The 13,775-nt window shown below is 40.4% G+C and overlaps 1 protein-coding gene across 1 annotated transcript in view; it reads right to left on the bottom strand.

Annotated features, from left to right (window-relative positions):
- The window catches only part of LOC311136220 (opioid-binding protein/cell adhesion molecule-like), a gene marked incomplete at both ends in the record, with an annotated part of 195,865 nt that overhangs the window by 38,233 nt on the left and 143,857 nt on the right, over positions 1-13,775 (bottom strand). The gene's annotated exons all lie outside the window — the stretch shown is intronic.

Below are 13,775 nucleotides of genomic sequence, written 5' to 3'. Positions count from 1 at the left end.
CATTCTCTGTGTCATGACAGATTATTTTACAATCTGTTTCATTTATCAACCCAACACATTCCAACTAAAGCATAATAAAATATACTGTATATGTAGTAGTAGTAGGGTAAACTTATGGGTCCACTAATTAGTGTTGCACAATTCCAGTAACTTTCCATACACCTTCAGGATTTTTATGATTATTCAGACAGTACAGAAACAGCAGGGAATACATGGCAGGGGAAGCTAAAGTAATATACTGTAATATACTGTATGCTCTCTAATATACTGTATGCTTTGTGTCAGAGGTGTTACCACTCAACCACATGGTTCAGCTAGTTTTACAAAAGACCCAACTACACCTTAGCTTTGCACAATTCTAAACATCATGTTATGTCAGCTACACTATGAACAAAAAAACTGTTGATAGTCATAAACAAACAGAGGACCTTGAAGTAAGAAGAGCAGAACAAGTACAGTGTCCACTACAGCACTGTTTTACGGTAAATGTCCCTTTCTGTGGTAAATGGTTATTATCCCAATTATGCAATTACTTTCAAATGTTCTGCATGATTTAGCATACACAGTACACACATAAACACACACGCACACAAAACACATTTAAAACTGCTTCCCCTCTTATAGGCAATTATGACACATTTAATCTATAAAAGTCCTGAGCTTGGCAAATTAGGGTGCAATCTATCAGAGGACTCCATGGCACTCTCTCTAACATTAAATTACAAAGTTACAGTGGGGAAAAAAAGTATTTAGTCAGCACCAATTGTGCAAGTTCTCCCACTTAAAAAGATGAGAGAGGCCTGTAATTTTCATCATAGGTACACGTCAACTATGACAGACAAATTGAGAAAAAAAATCCAGAAAATCACATTGTAGGATAAGTATTTGGTCACCTACAAACAAGCAAGATTTCTGGCTCTCAAAGACCTGTAACTTCTTCTTTAAGAGGCTCCTCTGTCCTCCACTCGTTACCTGTATTAATGGCACCTGTTTGAACTTGTTATCAGTATAAAAGACACCTGTCCACAACCTCAAACAGTCACACTTCAAACTCCACTATGGCCAAGACCAAATAGCTGTCAAAGGACACCAGAAACAAAATTGTAGACCTGCACCAGGCTGGGAAGACTGAATCTGCAATAGGTAAGCAGCTTGGTTTGAAGAAATCAACTGTGGGAGCAATTATTAGGAAATGGAAGACATACAAGACCACTGATAATCTCCCTCGATCTGGGGCTCCACGCAAGATCTCACCCCGTGGGGTCAAAATGATCACAAGAACGGTGAGCAAAAATCCCAGAACCACACGGGGGGACCTAGTGAATGACCTGCAGAGAGCTGGGACCAAAGTAACAAAGCCTACCATCAGTAACACACTACGCCGCCAGGGACTCAAATCCTGCAGTGCCAGACGTGTCCCCCTGCTTAAGCCAGTACATGTCCAGGCCCGTCTGAAGTTTGCTAGAGTGCATTTGGATGATCCAGAAGAGGATTGGGAGAATGTCATATGGTCAGATGAAACCAAAATAGAACTTTTTGGTAAAAACTCAATTCGTCGTGTTTGGAGGACAAAGAATGCTGAGTTGCATCCAAAGAACACCATACCTACTGTGAAGCATGGGGGTGGAAACATCATGCTTTGGGGCTGTTTTTCTGCAAAGGGACCAGGACGACTGATCCGTGTAAAGGAAAGAATGAATGGGGCCATGTATCGTGAGATTTTTAGTGAAAACCTCCTTCCATCAGCAAGGGCATTGAAGATGAAACGTGGCTGGGTCTTTCAGCATGACAATGATCCCAAACACACCGCCCGGGCAATGAAGGAGTGGCTTCGTAAGAAGCATTTCAAGGTCCTGGAGTGGCCTAGCCAGTCTCCAGATCTCAACCCCATAGAAAATCTTTGGAGGGAGTTGAAAGTCTGTGTTGCCCAGCGACAGCCCCAAAACATCACTGCTCTAGAGGAGATCTGCATGGAGGAATGGGCCAAAATACCAGCAACAGTGTGTGAAAACCTTGTGAAGACTTACAGAAAACGTTTGACCTGTGTCATTGCCAACAAAGGGTATATAACAAAATATTGAGAAACTTTTGTTATTGACCAAATACTTATTTTCCACCATAATTTGCAAATAAATTCATAAAAAATCCTGTAATGTGATTTTCTGGAATTTTTTTTCTCATTTTGTCTGTCATAGTTGACGTGTACCTATGATGAAAATTACAGGCCTCTCTCATCTTTTTAAGTGGGAGAACTTGCGCAATTGGTGGCTGACTAAATACTTTTTTTCCCCACTGTAGCTCTGCTGAGGAGTCCAACTGGCGGCACACTCCGTTAATGGTATTCTACAGCAATGGATACACTTGCTGCTCCAGCTCAAATTGAAATAGGATTTTAATGCGGAATATGTTCTTGTTATAAACATAATACTCCCTCTGTTGGTTTTATAGACTAGTGATGGGACTGTACAAGTGAATAACAGAATTAGCAGCTTTTCCTAATTAGGGAGAATGTTACCTTCTTATCTTCCCAGCTGGAAAGCCAAACTACCCACATGGAAATATAAGACAGGTTTTAACATCCAGCTGTGGACCTATTCAATCGGCCTAATTATTTCACCATTTGAGAAATAAATACACATCATGATCACCCCCCGTAAACTTTTAATGCGGCAAATATCAATTTGGAATGGAAATTAATTAACGTAAATTGGCGTCACGTGTTTTGGTTTAATTATCTTGTAATAAGTGCAACCTGTTTTTGTCTGGTATAGTTTCGTGCGGGTGGGTATTTCTGTATTTCGTTAACCTACTTAATGAATCAGCAGTTCATATTCAAGATGACTGGATTGCTTTGTCGCTTGACATTGAGCCTCTGCACACTCTTTCTTTTCATTGGATCCCAATGGCAGTATCTTCTAAATAATTCAAATAATGTATCTTCAAATGAAAAGACAGGCTCATAAGTGCATAATAATTAACTCCCGTGTGTGCTGTTGCCATCTCTTCTATCTTTAACAGACATCATACATAAGGCTTGACAACAATGGAAGAGTTGACTACAGTACATACAGTATGAGGCTAGAAAAGCATGTACATACATACACAGCCTTGGGTTATATACGTGAACTTCACAATATTCAACAAGGTATTTATAGTATGCACATCTTACAGTGAGGCTTCAAAGGTCTATTGGTCTATAAATTGTGCCTTCTTGTTTTATACTGATGCTAAAATGTTTATTCTATTCTACGGAGCCATTTACTTTATGTTCATATTCTTTATATTTTTTCGTATTTATTTTTGTTGTTGAATTGTCGAGAAGGAACCTGCAAGTAAGCATTTCGTTGGACGGTGTATACCATATGTATCCTGTACATATGACTAATACAACTTGAAACTCTGAAACTACAAACGGCAAACTTCACCTCAGTGCCAACACCAACACTTGTTAAACCTGGCATTCAGTTACCTCTGTGCTTCATTGTGAAACGAAGCAGAAACTAAGAGGATCTACCTCCAAAGGCTCCAATTCCACTGTGTAAATGCAGTTAAGAGCAATTGGTAAAAACCATGAGCCTTGAAAGGAATAAAGCTGTTTCTTTGAGTGCATATTCTAAACACACTAGGCTTAAAGTGGAACTGACAGCGCTTTAGCAACATTAAATCTTATTAAAATCTGTTCATATACAACCCCAGGAAGAATGACACTTGTAGTTTTTTAAAAACGTTTTCTGACAAGCGATCACTTAGATATGGTCATTTTCATGTTTTCATAAATTCATACAATGTTTGGGAATGACGTTTACATTTGAAGTCGGAAGTTCACATACACTTAGGTTGGAGTCATTAAAACTTGTTTTTCAACCACTCCACAAATTTCTTGTTAACAAACTATAGTTTTGGCAAGTCGGTTGGGACATCATTTGAGTCAATTGGAGGTGTACCTGTGGATGTATTTCAAAGCCTACCTTCAAACTCAGTGCCTCTTTGCATGACATCATGGGAAAATCAAAAGAAATCAGCCAAGACCTCAGAAAAGAAAAATGTAGACCTCCACAAGTCTGGTTCATCCTTGGGAGCAATTTCCAAACGCCTGAAGGTACCACGTTCATCTGTACAAACAATAGTACGCAAGTATAAACACCATGGGACCACGCAGCCGTCATACCGCTCAGGAAGGAGACACGTTCTGTCTCCTACAGATGAACGTACTTTGGTGCGAAAAGTGCAAATCAATCCCAGAACAACAGCAAAGGACCTTGTGAAGATGCTGTGTCACGATCGTCGTAGAGAGTGGACCAATGCGCAGCGTTAGTTGCAAACATACTTAACTTTATTATCTATAGTGATAATAAAACAACAAAACAATAAACGAAACGTGCAGTCCTACGGTTAACACGGAAACAAACCAAACGGAAACAAGATCCCACAAACACTAAGGGAAACAGACTGTTTAAATATGGCTCCCAATCAGAGACAACCAGCAACAGCTGACACTCGTTGCCTCTGATTGGGAGCCACTCTGGCCAACATAGAAATACCACAACTAGAACTCCCACACAGAACATAAACACATATAATTTACACACCCTGGCTCAACATATAGAGTCCCCAGAGCCAGGGTGTGACATGCTGGAGGAAACAGGTACAAAAGTATCTATATCCACAGTAAAACGAGTCCTATATCGACACAACCTGAAAGGCCGTTCAGCAAGGAAGAAGCCACTGCTCCAAAACCGCCATAAAAAAAGCCAGACTACGGTTTGCAACTGCACATGGGGACAAAGATTTCTGATGAAACTAAAATAGAACTGTTTGGCCATAATGACCGTCGTTATGTTTGGAGGAAAAATGTGAAAGCTTGCAAGCCGAAGAACACCATCCCAACCGTTAAGCACGTGGATGGCAGCGTCATGCTTTGGGGGTGCTTTGCTGCAGGAGGGACTGGTGCACTTCACAAAATAGATGGAAAATTATGTGGAAATATTGAAGCAACATCTCAAGACATTAGTCAGGAAGTTAAAGCTTGGTCGCAAATGGATCTTCCAAATGGACAATGACCCAAGCAAAACTTCCTATAGAAAATGTGTGTGCAGAACTGAAAAAGCGTGTGTGAGCAAGGAGGCCTACAAACCTGACTCAGTTACACCAGCTCTGTCAGGAGGAATGGGCCAAAATTCACCCAACTTATTGTGGGAAGCTTGTGGAAGGCTACCCGAAACGTTTGACCCAAGTTAAACAATTTAAAGGCAATGCTACCAAATACTAATTGAGTGTATGTAAACTTCTGACCCACAGGGAATGTGATGAAATAAATAAAAGCTGAAATAAATAATTCTCTCTGCTATTATTCTGACATTTCACATTCTTAAAATAAAGTGGTGATCCTAACTGACCTAAAACAGGGAATTTTTACTAGGATTAAATGTCAGGAATTGTGAAAAACTGAATTTAAATGTATTTGGCTAAGGTGTATGTAAACTTCTGACTTCAACTGTATATAGTAAGGCATTTGTGAAAATTCTATAGCAACATAGAGTGGGAAAGCGGCCGTGCGTTTGGACAATGAATAGACATTGTAGTAGATAAAACCTAATAAAAACATCTGTCTTGTCCAGGACCGGAGTCTATGAAGACCGGTGTGACATAGCCAATCAGAGCTACAGTTGGACTATATACAATAAGCCATTTGCCACACGGGCCTGCCATCATTTACTTTGAACTGGACTGTGTTTTTACAGGGAGTCGCAACAGTGTGAATTTAGATCATTAGAATGCTTTCGCAAAAAGCCAAAAAATACAAAAAATGTCTGCAAATATGTAAATACCACAGGAGTCCTCTTACATTTGGGAACTTCACAGTCCTATTGATCAAACAACCATGAAAAGGTAGGCTCTCTCTCCCTCAGTTGCCTATGCACATGAACATGATCAACAACTAATGCTAGCCAGAGCGAGAGAAGCTCAAATCTAACAAGGGAACTTTAGATAAACCCTCTCAAACTTTTTAAGCTAGTTGGCCATCAAAATTGCACTAAAACGATGGGGAATAGTAGCCAGATCGTCCATCTGCAGCTTGTCTGCCAATGAATGCTTGTCCCAACCCACGTTTTGACAACTGAATGGGGACTTGCCTGCCTGCCCGCCAATTTGATCGATGCCAAATACATTTGATTGACAACTAAAAGATATGCTAACTGTGGATAACAGTCGTTCAAGTTCAGCATAGCTAGCTAGCTAGCAAAGTGATAACCATTTATTTTTAGCTAACCAAATGACACCTGCCTCTCTAGCTGTAGACTTAAGAAGAAGCCCACTCAGTACCATTGACTCAAATGTAAATGTCACAGACATGTCTACCTCGGATCAGCCTCTCAGAATAGCACTAAAAACAAACAAGCAACCCAGAAAAGGACAGAAAACAGCCCATATTAACATATGTAGCCTGAGAAACAAGGTTAATGAAATTGACAACTTAACATCAGAAAACATTCATATTCTGGCCATCTCTGAAACACGCTGTTATGATGAGTTTCTCGGGTATCAAAGAATCAAGGATGCAAGGATATACTTAGACACTTTGTAGAAAGTTAATGCAAATGTTTAATGATCGGTACTGGGTTCGTTACAACAATGACCAGAGCTTTGTCCTTGGTGTTACGAACTGATTTGATCAAAGGAGCCACTCTCCCTTATATACCCTCTGTTACCATCTTCCTGGCATACATCTGGTAAGTCTCCATTGGCACTCCCTGTCCTTGATGTTCATCACCCTTATCCCAAGTCATATATCCTGTCCCATCAATCATTCTAATATCAACCTCAGTAATCTCCTTTGACATAAGGAATGCAGACTCAGTGGAACCCAAGTCAATTATCCCCTAACTCTTCACTGGTCCACACAATACTATGAAATGACATCATTACACACACTTAGATCATTCCTTTGATGATGCAGTAGTAGCTATACGCGGTTATTAAATATATATGAAAAATTGAAATGCAAATGGAGGAGGTGTTGCCATGTATGTCCAGAGTCATATTCCTGTTAGGCTGAGAGAGGATCTAATGTCAGATCATGTGGAAGTAATATGGCTATAGGTTAATCTGCCTCACTTAAACCTATTCTCGTAGGAAGTTGCTATAGACCACCAAGTGCTAAAAGTCAGTATTTTCACTATTTGTGTGAAATGTTGGATAATGTATGTGATATCAGAGAGGTATATTTTCTGGGTGACCTACATATTGACTGGTTGTCATAAAGGTGTCTACTCAAAAAGAAGCTCCATGCTGTAACCAGTGCCTGCAATCTGGTTCAAGGTATCAGTCAACCTACCAGGGTATTTACAAACAGATCAGGAACTAAATCATCCACGTGTATTGATCACATCTTTACTAATGTTGTAGAAATCTGCTCTATAGCAGTATCCACACTTATCGGATATAGTGATCATAATATAATAGCCATATCTAGAAAAAACAAAAGTTCCAAAGACTGGACATAAAATTGTGATTTAAAAAATCATACAAGAGGTTTTGCAATGATTCCTATGTCAAAGATGTGAAAGATATGTGTTGGTCTGATGTGTGTAATGAGGAACATCCTGACGCTGCACTTGAAGCATTTATGAAACTGCTTCTTCCGGTTCCTGATAGGCATTCGCCCATCAAGAAACTGACTCTTAGAACTGCCAAATCCCCATGGATAGATGATGAATTGAACAACTGTATGGCTGAGAGGAATGAGGCAAAGGGAATCGCAAATAACTCTGACAACACAGTAGACTGGCAAACATACAGTCAATTAAGAAATTCAACTAAACAAAAAGAAGAAGAAACTATACTATTGAACAAAGGTAAATGATATAAAGAATGATAGTAAAAAGCTCTGGAGTACTTTGAATGAAATCCTAGGCAAAAAAGCAAACTCGGCTCCATCCTTCATTGAGGCAGATGGCTTGTTCATAACAAAACCCTTTGATATTGCCAACCACTTTAATAACTTTGTTGTTGATAAGATTAGAAAACGTAGGTATGACATGCAAACAACAAATGCTGAGCCTTCATATTCATGCATAATGGACCAAATAATGAAAGACAAGCACTGTAGTTTTGAGTTCCACAAAGTGGGTGTGGAAGAGGTAAAAATATTGTTGCCATCTATAAATAAAGACAAACCACCAGGTACTGACAACCTGGATGGTAAATTGCGGAGGTTGGTAGCGGAATACATTGTGACTCCTGTTTGCAAAATATTCAAAATAAGACTAGAAGACGGTGTGTGCCCTCAGACATGGAGGAAGGCAAAGGTCATTTTGCTACCCCAAAATAGCAGAGCACCCTTTAATGGTTCAAACAGCTGACCAATCAGCCTGTTACAAGTGCTTAGCAAACTTGAAAAAAGTTGTGTTTGATCAAATACAAAGTTATTTTACAGAAGAAAAAAATTAACAACAGACTTTCAGCATGCTTATAGGGAAGGACACTCAACATGCTCGGAACTGACACAAATTACTGATGATTGGCTGAAAAAAATTGATAGTAAGAAGATTGTGGGAGCTGTTTTGTTAGACTTCAGTGCAGCTTTTGATATTATTAATCATAACCTATTGCTGAAAAAATGTAGGTGTTATGGATTTGCATCCTCTGCCTTATTATGGATTGAGAGTTACCTATCTAATATACTGAACAAGAATATACAGGGCATTAAGAAAGTATTAAGATCCCTTGACTTTTTTTTATAGCCTTATTCTAAAATGGATTAAATTGTTTTTTCCCCCTCATCAAGCTATACACAAAACCCCATAATGACAAAGCAAAAAAAGGATTAGATATTTTAGCAAATTTATTGAAAACAAAAAACTGAAATATCACATTTACATTATTATTCAGACTTTGTCGAAGCACCATTAGCAGCGATTAAAGCCTCCAGTCTTCTTGGGTATGACGCTACAAGCTTAGCACACCTGTATTTGGGAAGTCGCTGAACAGCTATTTTCGGGTCTCTCCAGAGATGTTCGGTCAGGTTCAAGTCCGGGCTCTGGCTGGGCCACTCAAGGACATTCAGAGACTTATCCCGAAGCCACTCCTGCGTTGTATTGTCTGTGTGCTTAGTGTCATTGTCCTGTTGGAAGGTGAACCTTCGCCCCAGTCTGAGGTCCTGAGCGCACTGGATCTCTCTGTACTTTGCTCCGTTCATCTTTCCCTCGATCCTGACTAGTCACCCAGTCCCTGCCACTGAAAAACATCCCCACAGCATGATGCTGCCACCACCATGATTCACCATAGGGATGGTGCCAAGTTTCCTCCAGACGTGCCGCTTGGCACTCCGGCTAAAGAGTTCAATCTTGGTTTCATCAGACCAGAGAATGCTGTTTGTCATGGTCTGAGAGTCCATTAGGTGCCTTTTGGCAAACTCCAAGAGGGCTGTCATGTGCCTTTTACTGAGGAGTGGCTTCCATCTGGCCACTCTACCATAAAGGCCTGATAGGTGGAGTGCTGCAGAGATGTTTGTCCTTCTGGAAGGTTCTCCCATCTCCACAGAGGAACTCTGGAGCTCTGTCAGAGTGGCCATTGGGTTCTTGGTCACCTCCCAGACCAAGGTCCTTCTCCCCCGATTGCTCAGTTTGGCCGGGCGGCCAGCTCTAGGAAGAGTCATGGTGGTTACAAACTTCTTCCATTTAAGAATGATGGAGGCCACTGTGTTCTTGGGAACCTTCAATGCAGCAGAAATGGTTTGGTTCCCTTCCCCAGATCTGTGCCTCGACAAAATCCTCTCTCGGAGCTCTACGGACAATTCCTTCGACCTTATGGCTTGGTTTTTGCTCTGACATGCACTGTCAACTGTGGGACCTTATATAGACAGGTGTGTGCCTTTCCAAATCATGTCCAAGCAATTGAATTCACCACAGTTGGACTCCAATCAAGTTGTAGAAACATCTCAAGAATGATCAATGGAAACAGGATGCACCTGAGCTCAATTTCGAGTCTCATAAATTTGCAAACATTTCTAAAAACCTATTTTCACTTTGTCATTATGGGATATTGTGTGTAGATTGATGAGGGATTATTATTTTTTAAATCCATTTTGGAATAAGGCTGTAATGTAACACAATGTGGAAAAAGGGAAGGGGTCTGAATACTTTCCAAATGCACTGTAAACGCAACATGTAAAGTGTTGGTCCCATGTTTCATGAGCTGAAATAAAAGATCCCAGAAATGTTCCATAAACACAAAAAGCTTATTTCTCTAAAATGTTGTGAAGAAATTTGTTTACATCCCTATTAGTGAGCATTTGTCCTTTGCCAAGATAATCCATCCACCTGACAGGTTTGGCATATCAAGAAGCTGATTAAAAAGCATGATCATTACACAGGTGCACCTTGTGCTAGGGACAATAAAAGGCCACTCTAAAATGTGCAGTTTTGTCACGCAACACAATGCCACAGATGTCTCATGTTTTGACGGAGCATGCAACTGGCATGCTGACTGCAGGTATGTCCACAAGACCTGTTGCTAGAGAATTGAATGTTCATTTCTCTACCATAAGCCGCCTCTCCAATATTGTTTTAGAGAATTTGGCAGTACGTCCAACCTGCCTCACAACTGCAGACCACGTGTAACCACGCAAGCGAAGGACCTCCACATCCGGCTTCTTCACCTGCAGGATCGTCTGAGACCAGCCACATGGACAGCTGATGAAACTGTGGGTTTGCGCAGCCGAAGAACTGCTGCACAAACTGTCAGAAACCGTCTCAGAGAAGCTCATCTGCGCGCTTGTCGTCCTCACCAGGGTCTTGACCTGACTGCAGTGCATCGTAACCGACTTCAGTGGGAAAATGCTCACCTTCGATGGCCAATGGCACGCTGGAGAAGTGTGCCCTTCATGGATGAATCCCGGTTTCAACTTTACCGGGCAGATGGCAGACAGCGTGTATGGCGTCATGTGGGCGAGCGGTTTGCTTATGTCAACGTTGTGAACAGAGTGCCCCATGGTAGTGGTGGGGTTATGGTATGGGCAAGCATAAGCTACAGACATGAAACCCAATTGCATTTTATCAATGGCAATTTGAATTCACAGAGATACCGTGACGAGATCCGCCGCCATCACCTCATGTTTCAGCATAATGCACAGCTCCATATTGCAAGGATCTGTACACAATTCCTGGAAGCTGAACATATCCCAGTTCTTCCATGGCCTGCATACTCACCAGACATGTCACCCATTGAGCATGTTTGGGATGCTCTGAATCGACGTGTACGACAGCATTTTCCAGTTCTCACCAATATCAAACAACTTTGCACAACCATTGAAGATGAGTGGGACAACATTCCACAGACCACAATGAACAGCCTGATCAACTCTATGCGAAGGAGATATCACACTGCATGAGGCTAATGGTGGTCACACCAGATACTGAATGGTTTTCTGATCCACGCCCCTACCTTTTTTTAAAAAGGTATCTGTGACCAACAGATGCATATCTGTGTTCCCAGTCATGTGAAATCCATAGATTAGGGCCTAATGAATTTATTTCAATTGAATGATTACCTTATATGAACTGTAACTCAGTAAAATCTTAGAAATTGTTGCATCTTGCGTTTATTTTTTTGTTCAGTGTATAATAATCATGCATTGAAGTGCATCCATCTATTCTGCCAACAATGCCTTATTGTACGTCATGGAATTTTGAGTCAATTTCAACCTATATTTTTAATTTTCTTATAAAGTTGGTTTTGAAGCATAAACTGGGAATTTGATATTTTTTACATATTATGATTATCTGTTTCATATCTCAAAGTAGTTAAAACGCTGTCAGTTCCACTTTAATGCTAGTTTTAGGCCTAACATAAATTGTGCATTTGACAGCCAATTTTGACAGTGCAAGTAGTCTGTGCTTCCTTGTTTTAAACAAAAGAAACATTGGGCCATGACCCATGACATTTAGTATGAGAAGTTGGCAAAGGCAGTAATAGCTGCACCCTATGAATTTACAAAGGTATACTGTATAATAAAGTCTCTGATTGCTCTTGTTCAAGGCCAAAAAGGCTGAGATGCCCAAAGCTTTCTCAACTGCAAATTAATTTACCATCATTCTCTTGTTTTGTTCATCATTAGTATCACTAGTTAACACTCACTGTTTGTCTTTGACGGGTAAAAGAAAACAGAGCAAACCACAGCCAAGTGTAATCTTGCTGTAAAGGTTAAATAAAAATACAATGCAGTTACTATCTTGTGCACTCAGGAACAAGTCCGTGCCCACTTTTATATTCTATTTAGATTCAGATTTTGGAAAAGGTGTCGCACTCATAACGTTCAGTATCCTGTATCTCAAGAGCACGCAATGTCAGGTATGAAATGTAGAAGTGTGGGAGAGAAACACAACAGCTGTCATTATTTTTCAAAGGATTCTCTATTGGGATATGTGCACTTTTACATTTTAGCAGAGCGACTTACAGTAGTGAGTGCATACATTTGTCATTTTTCGTACTGGTGAGAATCAAACCCACAACCCTGGCATTGCAAGCGCCATGATCTACCAATTGAGCCACATGGGACCACAAATGACCACTTACACACAAATAGGGCTTGTGAGGACTAGTAATCACTAGACACTGGGAAATATGGAAGTAATACATGCTATTAAAGGGGAAAACATGAGCATAACGTCTCCCATCAGTGCATGCCAAATGCGGATATAATGCAGTAACAATCTAGTGCAGTTACAGTATGGTTCACAAGCATTAGAATTACCTCATATACTGTAGCTAAATCATACAGTAGAGAAGGCCTACATCCAGGGGTGAAATTGGGGGAGAACTCATCCCAATTCCACCCCTTCCAACAACCACATGTAGATACAAAACATAAAACCTACCTCAGGGATAACAGCCGTAAGTAATGGATTCAACTGAGCTATATAGTGCATTCAGAAAGTATTCACACCCCTTTACCTTTTCCACATTTTGTTCTGTTACAGCCTAAATTTATTAAATTGAGATTGTGTCACTGGCCTACACACAATACCCCATAATGTCAAAGTGGAATTATGTTTTTAGACATTTGTACAAATTAATAAAAAATGAAAAGCTGAAATGTCTTGAGTCAATAAGTATTCAACCCCTTTGTTATGGCAAGCCTAAATAAGTTCAGGAGTAAAAATGTGCTTAACAAGTCACATAATAAGTTGCATGATCTCACTCTGTGTGCAATAATAGTGTTTAACATGATTTTTTAATGAGTACCTCATCTTTGTACCCCACACATACAATTATCTGTAAGGTCCCTCAGTCGAGCAGTGAATTTCAGATTCAACCATAAAGATCAGGGAGGTTTTCCAATGCCTCTCAAAGAAGGACACCTATTGGTAGATGGGTATAAATAAAAAAGCAGACATTGAATATCCTTTTGAGCATGGTGAAGTTATTAATTCCATTTTGGGTGAAGGCACTGTATGTACCTCCCCACCCGTCCCTCCAACTGGCTGCATGCACATCAACCTCTTTGATGCCAAATGACATAGCTCAAAGACTAACTGCTTGTTTGTGCACTTTAGCCATTCTATACAGTATAGACACTGAAGGAGGCGATAATTGTGTAAATGTGCATACGTCTTCAATGTTTTCAGGGGGTACTGGTGCAACAAGTGACAGTTGCTCTTTTTCAGCCAACGTGCTGCAATTATGGCTCCCCCCAGTCGAGAAGAATCCTGCAGTGCGTGGAAAATGGAGGCCCATCAAAGCAACTCGCCACTTATCTCCTAAAAGACAGGGCT

Source organism: Coregonus lavaretus (genome assembly GCF_964263955.1).
Source record: "Coregonus lavaretus genome assembly, chromosome: 10".
Classification (NCBI taxonomy): Eukaryota; Metazoa; Chordata; class Actinopteri; order Salmoniformes; family Salmonidae; genus Coregonus; species Coregonus lavaretus.
Note: the sequence above shows the minus strand (reverse complement) of the source record. Positions and strands in the feature narration are given on the sequence as shown.